The 15,174-nt window shown below is 48.2% G+C and overlaps 1 pseudogene; it reads right to left on the bottom strand.

The window, feature by feature from the left end:
* Positions 1–9,546: 9,546 nt before the first annotated feature.
* The window catches only part of LOC139047046 (uncharacterized), a 44,123-nt pseudogene continuing 38,495 nt past the window's right edge, over positions 9,547–15,174 (bottom strand).

The following is a 15,174-nucleotide window of genomic DNA, read 5'->3' as shown; positions in this document are numbered from 1 at the left end:
AGTCCAAGAAGGCAAACAGACTGATCGTCTTGCCGAATCCCCATTCTACTGACTGCCTTACAGTGCTCATGGCAGTATTGAATTCTTGCTGCTGTTCATTCAGACGTGCACCAGCATATGGCCGCATGAGCAGAGGGCGGAGGGGGTACGCAGGATCACCGTATATAGTGAATGTATTGCCCTGCATCAACTGGAGAAGCTTCTCGTACAGCCCGCTTTCCCGAAGTATTCCTGCAAAAGAGAACCAATTAGGAATTAACATAATGAGCCACAGAATGTTGCACCTTGCTGTTTCAAAGCGAAGGTTAGATTTAGGAGCAGTGCATTTGCTAGCAATGTGTTCTTACTGAGGCACCGCCTTAATATGAAAGTCGAATTATTATTTATGGAGTCGCATGTCAAAAACAGTTATGCTTAAGATGAGCTTCGCAGAAACTGCACTCAATACACGTGTGTAATTATCTTTCTGGGCGATCATATCGCAAGTGTGTGAACAATGCAGCTGGGAACGAAGAAATGAGGGGCCTTTGATTTACCTGCATCATGCCTGTGGCCTAAATATGGGTCGGCAAGGTCGCAGACGATGCCGTCTGCACACATAATGGCCTGATATTTGACAACATGCTCCCGTTTGTGCCCGGAGAATTACATTCGCTGGTTGTACGTTGGTCGGCAGATCGGTCGGGTCGTTCCATCGACGAAACCCCAGCAATTAGTCAAAGGCGCACCTCGATCATGCACAGCCTGCAATTCAGAATGAAGATTATTGTTGCAGAAGTATTTATTGCAATATTGCTCTACTAAAATGATTTCAACAACTAGGGCAACAGGCGCGTCACAACTGCTTGTACTGGAAAATGCATAACAAGAAAGTACATACACCATAGGTGACTTTCCTATCTCGTGTGTCATATTTGTCAGAGGAAACGAGGTAAAAAGCCGTGTGTGCACTTCCATTTTAACGGCAGTCTGTCAAAATCTTTCATAGCCAATTTACCAAAAAGCTAAGGTTAGAAACATTGTTTTTACAGTATCCTACGACGGCTACAGTTGCTAACCTAATCGTAATAACTTACGTGTTTTAACCTTAATGCAACAGCGTGTACGTACCTGAGAAAACAGAGCGATATTGGCGAGGTTCAGCCAACGATGATTTGTCAAGGACAGGAGGTGACCGAAGGTCGTCTCAATGTGGCCGAAGACAGAGGCAGCTATTCTGGACATCACGGAGGTATGTCGTCCGAAAACGTCTTCTAAATCGCTCCACCTATTAGGATATGCGGGTCGCCGGAGGGCAATCAGGAGAGCTTCTTTACCGGATACTTCTACTCCCTGAATGCTCTCAATCGTATTGGGAGTTAAGAGAGCAGATGACAATTCATAAATATTTCCCTTCTCAAAACGGAACATTCTCCGAAAGACGTCATCTTAAATACTTCCGACGTCGAGCCATCCTTTGCGAGACGCATACTGCCGCCGGCCATGTCGTCGGTAAGTCGCTTCTGGCAACGGTAGAAAGAAGTCTTCGATGTCAGCCCAACTCAAATCAGCGTACAGCAGATGGTCGCAGAGCAAACTTGCTGTACGTCGACTGATTTTTGCCATTTTACGCGGGTGAACTCGCAGTTTCGCAGTGCGTCACAAGAAAACACCAACTAAAAGCACTTGGCTTCAATTGGCTTTGCTTGGCTTATAATTGCACACCTAAGTCGTAACACTAACCGGTACTAACTCAGTGATTACGTTTCTTACATTTTATTGTTCTCTCTTTTTGCTCAAAAATGCATTCTGTTCGTTTTCCCTTGCATGAAAAGAGGTTCATTTTGTTTGCTTTCAAGCACCTTTCTATTTTCTACACTGCGGCGTCCCGAGCGCTCAACCCAATGCTGTCTGCGTTCGACCCAATCCTCAAACTCTGCTGCTCATCTAAACCCAAGAGCAACCGACGCAACGCGGCTTGGGGGCCCAGTGCCTTGCGCCCCCAATTCTAAATCTCTCTAATAGTTTACAGACAGAATGGTTAGGCCGAGCCCTTGTTGAAAGTATCAGCAGTGCGAAGGCCACTACGCGCAGCAGCAAAATGACAATGGTACAAGGCACCGGTCTTTCTGAAAAGAAGGGAAGGGAGGGGGGGGGGGAAGGGGAGACATTTTTGTCAATTACAGCAGCTCACCTGGCGTAACAGGGAAAGACCACATCGCGCTGCTACTTCAAAGAGCAGATTAGTTTCCTTTTTTATGATTATTTTTTGGTATGTCCTTTAAAATGGCGTGGTGACGAATAGTCGCCTATCCGCCCAGATTTATTCATATGAGCTAACCATGTCTTTTTTTCAATCTAGCAGATTTCTATATGTCTCCTCAATATTATTTTTTTTCTTTCTGAAAACGCCTCTGTCTACCTTGTACCGCTGCCTATGACTGTAACAGATCCGATCGAATCAATTCCTTTCCTGCTTTGTTTCCTACCAATGCCGTAAATGTCTCTAGCATACCTCGTCTGCAGGGCGGTTGATGCTTCCAAGAACTCCTGGAAGTTGTGCCTTGCCTACCTGTCTCATTATTCTAAACATGGCTGAGTGACAGTGCGTGCAGGGAGAATCTGAGCTACGCGCAAGATGGCGGCCGGGATGCCTGCACCTTAAAGGGCCCTGAACAAGCCGCAAGAAACTGTGATTATACGCTGGTACATTTTACGTGCCCTCTATAGAGCGTTCTAACGCGATAATTTTTCAAGTTCTCGCCCTAATTGGATTTAATAACTGATATGGGCACTCTGCAATGGTCAGGCGGCGCAGCGATCGGTTCAGCCGTCAGGCCACCGTGTCAGTTGCGCGAAACACCGAGGCGGCCACTGCTACGGAGGCACGCTTTGCGGCGCCCGTTTGAAACTTGTCGGACGTTCTAAATTGTGATTTTAGGGCAATCGAAAACATCGAGGCCTATTTTGGACTACCGACTCTTGAGAAAGGACGTCAAATTTATGACAACCACCATGTATATCATGTCAAAGAAGTAAACAGCACGGTCATCACAGCGAGGTGCTTAAATTAAATCATGCTGATTTAGGCGCCAACACCACGATATGATTAGGAGGCACGCCGTGGTGGGGGGTTCCGGAATAATTTGACCACCTGGGGTTCTTTAACGTATACCTAAATCAAATTACAAGGTTACTTTGTTATTTAGAGCCCGTTGAAATTCGGCCGCCGTGGCCGGGATTTAATCCCTCGAGCTCGTGCTTAGCAGCCCAGCACCATCTATAGCCACTAAGCAACCACCGCAGCTCGCGAAGTATTTGTCACAACAAAACAAGCATACTTACGTCGAACTCAAAGTGAGTTAACAAATCATTATTTTATGCCATTTGAGTGATCAAATACGGCCGTGGATGTCCTTGAACTGTCGTTTGTCGTTGTCACAACTGTAGAGGTTTTGGCGAATTCGTAGCAAGTGCTTTTTTCTCCGTTGACAAAGTGCCTCGAGCATATTCTGGTATTGTCGTTCGGGCTCGAATGTGAGAGGGCATTGCCGCTGAAGCACCATAGAGGGCAATGAGCTGAGACTAAACAACGTGAAGACTGAACATATGTGTGCTAGCGTGTGCGAGAGAAATGCTAATTTTCGAATACTCGACGTGTGCTGCTGTGTACTCCAATTTTAGTTCTGTTGTTCTAAGCGCGAGAAAATATCGGTGCGAATGAGCTCGGTTCCAGCATTCGCGTCTTGATCTTGGCGCAGGCAGAAACACAGTGCGTACAAAGCTCCAGCACGGAGCGCTTACGAAGCTAGATTAGACACGTAACAACCACTGCGCGTTTGTTTCGGAGTAAGACGAGCTAAACAAATATACCTAAACTAATTTACAAGAGCGCGAATGGTTCAGGCGTTTTTGTGCCGTTGACGCTTTATTGCGTGTTTTTACGGATGCCGCTGCTGGTTCCTATTTTATTTTTCTTGTTTTTGCATTTACGTCTTAGTTCGTTTACTAGAATTCAGAAGACCGACTGAGACGGCTATGTGCCGCGCGCGCTGATTGAGCCTCAACTCTCACCTGAATGTTCTCCACTGGGCGAGGGCGATCAGACGAACGCCGTGAACGATGAAAGGCCAGCGCTGGCGCAGAACACGGGCGGCCATTTGGCTCGCACAGATTGTCGTCCCGGCAGTCATTTTCCTGTGCAGGTCCACATCCACAAAACAATAAAAAAGCATTGCTTCTCGACTGCGTACACTGATGAATGCTTACCCCTTTTGCGCTTGCTTCCCGTTAAAGCTGCATACGATTCTCGAAATGTGCCGCCGAGTCAAATCCTGGTTTTCGCACCGCGGAAATAAACTTTCAAAGCGATACGTTGCCCCAAAAGCGCAAGAAAACAACGAATCAGCCGTCACATGAATACATCGATATAGCTATGATAAAATTCAGCTTCCTTCACGCCACGAACACATGGGAAGCTATATCGAGATATACCTACGAGAACGTACCCATGAATTGTTTGCTGTTTCGAACAAAGAATACTATTTTCAAAGTTTAGGCACTGGGAAGGAAGCATATTATAAGCGCCCCTTTCTCTATACATAACTAAATTCAGTTTCGCGTAGATCACCTGTGCAAGACAAGCCCTACGTCTTCCATTGGCAATGAATACTTGTGCCGAAACTGTTAGCAATAGCTTGACAAAGGTGAAACAGAAGCTGTTAGGTACCTAGCATCGCCAAGATAAAGGCTATGGAATTAAAGCAGATATGGCTAATCTTGAACCAATTTTTCTGAGACACGGTCTTGCCGGATTTATATTGCACAATTAATAAAAAAATCTATGAGTACTTTGCCGAGCTAACCTGCGATAGGCAAAAGCCTATCTACGTTCCTTTTTTCTCTCGGAACCACCTGTCAACTTTGATGGATCACCTATTCTTCACCTAAGGCCACCTGTCAACTTTGATTGATCACGTATTGTTCACCAATAGGGTCATCCATCAAGCGCTGTGATAGTTGCCACCGGCTGTGACTGATCACCGCTTTCCCGCGTCCACCACGGACTGTGCACGGACACTCATGAGCCACTAAAGGATTACGCCTTAATAGTTGAGCTTAAGCAGAACAGCGCATACCGGGACTCGTTTCGTTGAACCAGGTCTTCTTCTCCGCCGCCTCGAGACCCGCTTCATTTACCGCTGCGCGAGGTGCTGGTACAATAAATACTACGCATAATTAGTCAGCAATGGTCTTAAGAAAACAGGCACCAGCAGCTTTAGAGCAACTTGTGCTTACTTCTGCTATAGCCAGAGTCCAAGAATCGTTTATGTTTTTCGTAAGGGACAGTTGTTCAGCTTGTCGGGGCGGAAAGCCGTTTTAACAGCGAAGCTGTTCTTGCCCGACGTAAAATGGACCGCGTAGCACAAACCTCCACCGATGGCCACCGACCGAGACGACGCGCCCAGCCGGTTTTCCCGCCGCATCGAGATCTGCGCATGCGCCATGGTAACGGTTAGGAATGCGCATGCGCTTGACCTTGAAAAGGATATCGAAACGTGTACACGGCGGCGCTAGGTCGGTTAACGCCATGGGGCGGCCTAGGAAAGTTCGTGCTGCCGAAGAAGAGGCTGCGCATCGCGAAGCTAGACTACTTTGTAAGAAAAAAAAAATTACGCCTGATGGGAGTTTCTGGTCGAGAATCCGCTATATAATTCTACAACGTATGCATAGACGGGGAGAAAATTGCACATGGAGCTGTCAGGAAACGGTCATAAGCGGGACAGGACGCTGCAATGACATGACGCTGCTTGAACATCAACAACAACACCTCAAAACACATTAAATAGAAGTTGGAACACTCAAATTGGCGTTGGCAAACAGTGTACAATGGCTTGGTAACAGCTTCCCGGTTCGGCGGTGTAGCGAATGGAAAGAGTCAAGAGGTACACAACCTCGTCCTAGTAGTTGAAACGAACAGCCCCTATTTAGGAGCTTTTCTTCGACGACAGCAGGAGCCACGTTGTTTTCCTCTCCTCTCAGGATGCCAAGCTCTGCTGCCGAAGACTGCAGAATGAAGCAGGTATATATAAGTAAAATTACTTGGGAGCGTTACCAGCACAATGAGGAAACAATAGTCACACAAATTAGTAAATACCCTATAGTCGTCTGACTTTTGCACTGGAGGTGTGTGGAAAGTTAGAGCATTCGTACACGCAAACTCATGCAAAGTAAGAGGCCATGATAGTTTAAGGAAGGACACTACAAAATACGAGGCAGAGTTTAATCGACAGAATATTTCTCAAAAAGTATAACTATTTTCTCTATCGATGACTTTCTTGCGCGAATAACTCCAACGGAATATCCCACTGCTGCTCCTCGGTTTGAATTGCCCGCACCGAAACGGACGAGTTGACGTAACCCTCACGTAACCACTCGCCTTACAGATTTCAGTAAATAAACCAGTCCGGACAGCTCAAGAGAGATGTCATAGTACGAAATACAAGGCGCCATGGCAATTTTACACTTTCAACATTTTCTAGCTTACAAAGACTGTTCCAATTACGAATGAAATATTTATTATTGCGATAGCAATTATATGGACACACTAAATGCATTTCTGCCGTCACTGTTAGGTTCCGTATCAACTCCAAGGGCGATAACATCGTCGCAGCGAGCCGTATGTTCTATGTGCGAGTGAAAGCGTGCGAGTATGAGCCCCCCCATCACCATTCAATCTCGCGCACGCAGAAAGGGGGAAGGAGGGAGGCTCGCCCGCAAGGCTACGGTGTTCATGTTGGTTTGCTTTCCTGCTTGCTTGCGCGCCCGTGACAACATGCTTCATAATTTAGTTCACATGCTTATGTTTACAAGTTTATATAAAACTACTTTCCTTACTTGGTGTAGCTGTCCACTAACTTTCTATCGCCATCGATGCTTCGCTATTCGGACCAAACTGTGACTTTTTCATCACAGAAGTCTCAATCTTTCGATCTGGTTGGAATTCTTGTGTTCTGTTTGTGTCTCTTAGCGTCGTTACAGTATTTGCGTGATTAAACTCCTATAAAAAAATTGGCTGAGGCTTAGCTTGGTTAAGCCTAGTCAGATGCGAAGCATATTGGTGGCTAAACTTGGTAAGTAACTTGTCGCCGAGCCGCATACTGAGCACGTTGCTTGGCCAGATATTCTTCCCGCTCTTCATCAGTCTCTGTAGCCCGCCGCAACCTTCGCTTCTCATTCCAACGAGCAGCTCTGTCTCCAAGAGGCATCTCACCTCGTGAGTATCTAGCAGAGGCAAGCGCAGCTGCTTATATAGACGACGCAACCTAAAGTTTGCCCGCGCGGCACCAGCGCCGAATGCTCCACTAGCGGACCGATGGAAGTTTCGAGGGTCGTCGCTGCGCTGGCGCGCGCCCGTGTTCTGTACGGAGGGAGCGCTCGTGCGCGTGGTTTTTGCGATGCCGAGTGCGACCTCATCAGCCAGGAAAGGTGGCACGCAATACTGATGTGTTGTCGATTGCCACAGCAGCCTCGAAAACACGAAAGGTCCTACGCCACCCGTGAAGTTCTACAGATTTCCTGGGAAGTTGTACGAGAAGGACAGAGGACAAGCATGGATAACTGCAGTGCGCGGCCGAGTCAAGTAAGTCTCATACTTTCGCATTCGCGTGTAATATCTTGAAAGCGGAACAGTCATATGCCTGTTTTTAGTACACGGCCGTTTGTTTAGTCGTGTCGCGTTGTTGAATTGTGGTGGCATCCGCCGTTTCTTAGCGGTAAATGCATGCGTGTTGCGCCGCTAAGCTCTACGACGCGTGCTCGATTCCCAGCCACGGCGGCCGCATTTCGAAAGGGGCAAAATGCAAGAACACCCTCGTTACCTTGTGCTTTGATTTTTGTGCACGTTAAAGAACCCCCAGAGGTTAAAATTATTCCTGAGACTCCCCATTACAGCGGGCCTCATAATGATTTCGTGGTTTTGGCACTTGGAACCCCGAATTTATTTGATTGCACTGTGCCTTACCTCGCGATCGGCATAGACGAGCTCAAGAGAATTATTTCCCTTTTCCAAACGCTGCAACTTAAATTACTAGTTGTGCAGGTAACGAAAGGGGCCGCGGGCTACTTTTGTGTGGTAGCAGACCGTATTTAATGCAAGCCGCAGTCGTCGCATGCGTCGGGAAGCGGCAGATCGGAAAGCAGCCGCTCGAGACGTGCGCGTTATGTTTGTTGTTTGCCCATGCTTTCTAAGTATCTAAGTGTGCAAGCACCATAACTTGTAGTGGTACCACTCTTGTAGAATAATATATGCACACAATCACAGGAACGTTACGTTTGCAAACATATTATTCGGGGTAATTTAATCCCCACAACAAACAGGCACACATATTGTTTCATTTATATGCGATGCAGATGGAAGCGGCGCCAAACAGACCAATGGCAATCAGAACAGTCTTCTCAGCAGTCAGCACCACCGGAACATGTGCTTTCGTACTGCAGCGACGCAGCTCTCGAGCAGCAGCAACACACGTGTGAAACAGACTCCAGAACATGCCTTTGTGAAGTGACGGAACCGTCAAGAAGCAGCCCAATGGATCTGCAGTGATCGAGTAGTATGACAAGAAAAGTTCCTGCTGCCAGTGTGACTTATGTTGTAATTGAAATAAAAGTGGCTAAATTTCTTAACATGGTGCGTACCCCTAACTCGACGTTGTCTAGGATCTTGTCGGACACCTGTGACACGCACTTGGCTTTCACTCTCACATCACCGTCCACAATTTGTTCAACGCCCTACACGTTCGGAAGCAGACGCTCCCCTATCGTGAGGTTGCCGCCACGAAAAAAAAGCTGTCGGCGTCGGCAACCTTCTTGAAACCGCACGGCAATCTTTGCATCGCTGTTGTGCAAGCAGGCGATCTGCCACCGTCGAAAACGGAGCGCCGTGAGAACGAGCAGCGAAGAAAAGCGCAGACGGCACAACGTAAACGAAGCGGAGACTACGCCACGACGCGACCGCTCTGCTTGGCGTTTCCACATTGGGGCGCTGTCAGGAGAGGCGCAGTAGCGCCGCCTGGCCATGGTTTTCTCGTCTATACCGCCGCGACGCCGCGAGCGACGGGGCGTGTTGGAGCCCCGTTTCTCCTCTGTTGTGACGTCACGGTGTCACGTGGTCAGCCTTGAAGGCGACGCCGCGAGCGATGGCGCGAGTTGGAGCCCCGTTTCTCCTCTGTCGTGACGTCACGGTGTCACGTGGTATGGCATGAGTACTCAAGGTCATTGAAGGCGACACCGCCGCGCCTGAGGAGCTGGGTTGAGCTCTAGTAATATGCTTCGCATAAAAGATGAAGATTGCGCATTATTATTCTGTTCTGTTTTGTAGTCTGTTTTTTGTACTGTACTTAAGCAAGAAGTAATTAGGAACCGGCACTGGCTGCTTTTGTCGCCATTTTGTTCCTCTAGCTTGCGGTGATTGGTGTGAATTGGTAATAAAGATGTTAGGAAAAGGTACCGATCATCAGCAAGTTAATATATGAAGAAGAATATAATTAATTCACATAAAAGGCTCAGTCACGTCTGCTCCCAACGGGGCCCTATTTGGCAGCATAGCAGAGCACCGAGAGATAACACACGAGTTTCAATCGTCCCGATGTTCACATCCAATGTGTCCACTTTAAGCATCATGATGTCACGATATATTCATCTCCCGAGGAATGAAACCAAATGTAGTTTGTGGACCAGCAATGATAGCAAGATGTTCTAGGTTCGTCAAGCGCTGCCGCTATTATTTTATATGATGCATGCCGAAGACGTTCCGCTAGCTCAAAACACGAAAAGATGGCATGCCAAGCCAGTTTTGCTTCACATATATGCGGACACAAAAAATAAACAAAAAAACTATCGGTAAATGCTACACGGACTTCAGTTGTCAAGCTCGTTGATGCTAAATTTTCCCTGTCATTTTATTTCGCTTCATCCCATCTTAGTCTCCCTAAACCAGCTAATAAAACTTCTGCATGAGCAGGAAGGCATGTCACCTTTCAATAAACTCCCATGTCTGTAGAGCTATCAATGAATAAGAAAGCCGGTGATCTGGAAGCAAGCTAGTTGTGCGTGATGAAAGTTTATTATTGCATATGGAATATAAAAAAGCGATAAATAAAATAATCAAATATTTTTGATTCCTCATGTCAGTGAAATCTATGCAAGATGACATTGACTATTTGCGATCAATCTTTCTTACGCCTTATGCTATCCGAGAAAATATGTTACATACATAAAAATCAATCACACGTTTATGATTAAGACGTAAGAAAGTTAATGGCACCCGTAACAGCAATATAACAAACTGAAGAATTCAAAGGTTACTGCCCATGAGGTCTAGGGATCCAATATCCGCCGCGGCGTCCGCATTTCGATGGAGGCGAAATGCGAGAACACCCGCGCCGCTTGCAATGGGGGCACGTTAAAGATCGCCTGGTGGTCAAAATTAATCCGGAATCCCCCACTACTGCATGCCTGACAATAAAAGCGTGGTTTTGGCGCCTAAAATTCCAGAATTCGTCTCACTGCCGAATGGCATTCCAGAAGTCTATGATAAACTTTTGGTAATTTCATTGTTGTTTATAGGCAACCATGTTCACTTGAATAATACTGTATTAAAAGAGCAGGTACTTCAGGCGCCTACCTCATAGGAAACACAAATTGTGTTACATTGTTCCCACTGACCTTGACTGCCACGTTTGGGCAGCACGTCCACTATCTTCAGGAAACTTCGAATGTGGAGCCAGCAGTCATGGTTAAGGTCGACGAGCTGTAGCCTGAGGCCGGCATCACTAGGGCACTCCACCGTATCCTTCACAACGCCAACCATTTTCATAAACTTGTCAAGGCTACAGTTCTGGGCGCGAAGCAGGGCTCTACGAATGATCTTCTTCGCTTCGGTCTTTGTGACCTCAGCCTCTTCCCTGACCATTTCGAGAAAACGTGGGTGCTTTTGCATCAGCTCAATGGCGCGTATGCCCTCAACACCACCTTTTTCGCCTCGGACGAACTGCGCAGAGTGCAAGATAGTGGATGCATTCTTTTTGGTCACTTCCTGCATGTAGAGAGATTAGCTATGGTTGGTAAAGTATAAAAAAAATATTGATAGGCCTGCAAAAGCAAAATGTTCCAAGTATTTTATAGCGTACGCGAAAACGGAAGTGAAGTGTATACTGCGTACAAATCAATAATGAAATTGAATGTGACCGTGCATATCGTGGACGACATAATCTCGTACATTGCCAGTATGAAGTCTACGCTACGGAATATAATCATTTTAACGTAAAGTGCCATCCAGTGAAACATAGAGTGATCAAACATGAAAGGCAAGCATCATTTTGGGTGCAGAAAGATAATAGACATCAACATCATTATAAGCTTATTTGATGCCCACTGAAGAGGAATGCCTGTCTCGGTGATCTCCAAATACCGCTGTCTTAACCGAGCAGATTAAAACTTGCGCCTACAAATTACAGAAATTATACATCCCGGAAAGATAATATATTGGTTCGAAAATTGCAGTGAGGGAGCGCAATATAGAAAGTTGTTTGCTGGTTCTTTTTTTGCCATGTGCGCGGTTGGCGCACCTTCCGACATGATGCACGTGCTCGCTGTCACATGGTGAGGATCGTAGTAAGCAACATACACCTCCCTGGAAATGCAATTGGCAACGAGGCTTTGCAGCTGCCGACACGACAGCTCGATCATGTAACGAAAAATTAAGCATACTCAACCCGATTTTGTAGAAAATGCTTTCAAGCATCGTGTGTCTGCAACGAACGGGTACTTCTGTGCCCGTGGGTGTGTATTTCAGGGCTCATACTCTCTCTCTCTCTCTATACATATATATATATATATATATATTGAAGTGGGGTTTATGTAGCTCGTTCGAGGGATCGCAGGTAGCTCTAGATACGAGTCCTAGCGCTTCGCACCAACAACCCGCGCTCGTGTCTCGCGCCGCAGCGGTGGCAGTCCGCACAGTGCCACATGCATATTACCCACTACAACTACAGTGCCACATGCATATTACCCGCTACAACTTCCCCCGGGGCGAAGAGGAGCCATCCTGGCGACCTAAGGCGATGATACGATAAGGGGGTCGTGGTACGGCTTCAGGCGGCTGACGTGAACAGTCTCGCGGCCACGGCGGCGTTTGTCCGAAGATGGCGTCACCGGTTCGACCACATAATTCACAGGCGAAGTACACGCGACGATCCGGTACGGACCTTGATATTTCGGGGCAAGCTTTGGGCTAAGGCCTGGAGCTTGGAAGGGCAGCCGAAGCCAGACGTGAGAGTCCACGGCGAAGGACTGTGTGGGCTGATCGTTGTCGTGGCGATCTTTGCGGATTCCTTGGGTATCCGACGTGAACGAGCGAGCCAGTTGGCGGCACTCTTCAGCATGGCGAGCAACTTCGGAAAGAGGGGTGAATTCAGAGGCATCCGGGTGATATGGTAGTACGGTGTCGAGGGTAGTGGATGGTTCACGCCCATAAAGAAGGAAAAATGGTGAGAAGCCTGTGGTAGCCTGAACGGCGGTATTGTATGCGTACGTCACAAAAGGGAGGACATCGTCCCAATTGGAATGATCCGACGCAACATACATGGTGAGCATGTCCCCAAGGGTGCGGTTGAATCGTTCCGTTAGACCGTTAGTTTGTGGGTGATACGCCGTAGTGGTGCGGTGAATAGTGCGGCACGCGGCGAGTAGCTCATTAATAACTTCGGACAAGAAGACACGGCCTCGGTCACTGAGCAGTTCTCGCGGTGCGCCGTGCCGTAAGACGAAATGCCGTAAGATGAATGCGGCGACGTCGCGAGCAGCAGCCGAAGCAAGTGCAGCAGTCTCAGCATATCTTGTCAGGTGGTCTACTGCGACAATTATCCAACGATTTCCGGTAGCGCTGCATGGAAGAGGCCCATAAAGGTCGATGCCAACCCGATCAAAAGGACGTGCAGGACACGGTAAAGGTTGCAGAGGGCCTGTCGTATGAGAAGATGTCTTGCGTCGCGGACAGGCTGCACATGACCGAATGTATTTGCGGACATAAGAATACATGCCGCGCCAGTAGTACCGCTGGCGGAGCCGCATGTAGGTTTTCAGGACGCCAGCATGAGCTTGTTGTGGGTCTGCATGGAAATACGTGCATACGTCGGAACGCAAATGGCGAGGGATGACTAGTAGCCATTTGCGACCGTCGGGCTGATAGTTTCGGCGGTACAAGATGGCGTCCCGTAGCACGAAGTGGGTGGCTTGGCGACGAATGGCTCGAGGGCATGTAGACGTTGAAGAACTGCTAAGAATGTCAATAAGAGAAACAATCCACGGATCTTTTCTCTGTTCAGACGGCATGTCAGTAACAGCAAGCGTAGCAACCGGGCACTCTGTGGATGAAGGTGGCCTTTCGTCGGATCGCATGGGCGCACGGGAGAGCGCATCTGCATCAGAATGTTGGCGCCCGGATCGATAAATGACGCGAATGTCAAATTCTTGGATCCGAAGAGCCCAACGTCCAAGACGCCCCGACGGGTCTTTCAGTGACGCAAGCCAGCAGAGCGCGTGGTGGTCTGTCACAACGTCGAACGGACGGCCATACAAGTAAGGGCGAAATTTGTTTAAGGCCCAAACAATAGCTAAACATTCTTTTTCCGTGACAGAATAATTGGATTCTGCCTTCGTGAGAGCACGACTCGCATATGCAACCACATATTCTGCAAAGCCAGGCTTCCGTTGTGCAAGGACGGCCCCAAGACCAACGCCGCTGGCGTCGGTATGAACTTCAGTCGGTGCACTCGGGTCGTAGTGGCGTAGAACAGGCGGTGAGGTAAGCCGACGACGCAAAGTGGTGAAGGCTTGGTCACACGCCGGAGTCCAGTCGCGAAGGTCACCAGAGCCAGCCAGGAGCTTCGTCAGGGGAGCGATGATGCAGGCAAAATTGCGCACAAAGCGGCGAAAATAAGAGCAAAGACCGACGAAACTGCGGAGCTCTTTCACTGTAGTCGGCCGCGGAAATTCTGCGACAGCACGAAGTTTGTCAGGGTCGGGAAGGACGCCGTCTTTGGACACGACATGGCCAAGTATGGTCAGCTGGCGGGCTCCGAAGCGGCACTTTTTCAAGTTAAGTTGAAGGCCGGCGGTGGTAAGGCAAGTAAGGACTTCGCGTAGACGAGAGAGGTGAGTGGTGAAATCAGGGGAGAAAACTACCACGTCGTCTAAATAACATAAGCATGTCGTCCATTTGAGGCCTCGTAGAAGATTGTCCATCATCCTTTCGAATGTCGCGGGTGCATTGCAGAGGCCGAATGGCATTACGGTAAACTCATACAGGCCATCAGGCGTAATAAAAGCTGTCTTGGAGCGGTCGGATTCATCCACTGGCACTTGCCAATAGCCCGATCGCAAGTCCAAAGAAGAAAAGAATTCGGCACCATGAAGACAATCTAAGGCGTCATCTATGCGCGGTAGAGGATAGACATCTTTTCGTGTAATCTTGTTGAGGCGACGATAGTCCACACAGAAACGAATCGAGCCATCTTTTTTCTTAATGAGGACTACAGGAGATGACCAAGGGCTGCAGGATGGCTTGATAACACCACGTTCAAGCATGTCTTCAACTTGCTCGGCGATGACACGACGCTCGGTGGATGACACGCGGTACGGACGCTGGCGTAATGGTGCGTGATGTCCCGTATCAATGTGGTGAGAGACGGTACTTGTGCGGCCTAATGATGCTTGGTTGCAGTCAAAAGAGGCGTGAAAATCATTTAAAAGAGTAATAAGCCGCTCACGTTGTGTCGGCTCGAGGTCAGCGGCAATAGAGCGACAAAAAACATCCGGTGGTACTCGGTTAGATGGCACATGGGGTGCCAATGCTGTTACGTTGGCAGTATCCACGTCGTCGGGAACAGGGAAATGCACAATAACGTCAGCGTCCACAGTCTGGATGGTACCAATAGTCTCGCCACAGTGCAAAGCCAAAGTGTACGAATTTGGGTTAGAAATCAGTATTTCTGCAGCCCCATGGTGCACCGTGAGGAGAGCGAAAGGCAACAATATAGGCTGGCGGCGGATGAAGACGGCAGCGGGTGAAAACATGACCGTCGCTTCGGCAAGCGATGCGCATGAAAGAGGGACAAATACCGCGCTGTGAGG

Source organism: Dermacentor albipictus, chromosome 6 (assembly GCF_038994185.2).
Source record: "Dermacentor albipictus isolate Rhodes 1998 colony chromosome 6, USDA_Dalb.pri_finalv2, whole genome shotgun sequence".
Lineage (NCBI taxonomy): Eukaryota > Metazoa > Arthropoda > Arachnida > Ixodida > Ixodidae > Dermacentor > Dermacentor albipictus.
This window is presented reverse-complemented; position numbering and strand designations above follow the sequence as displayed.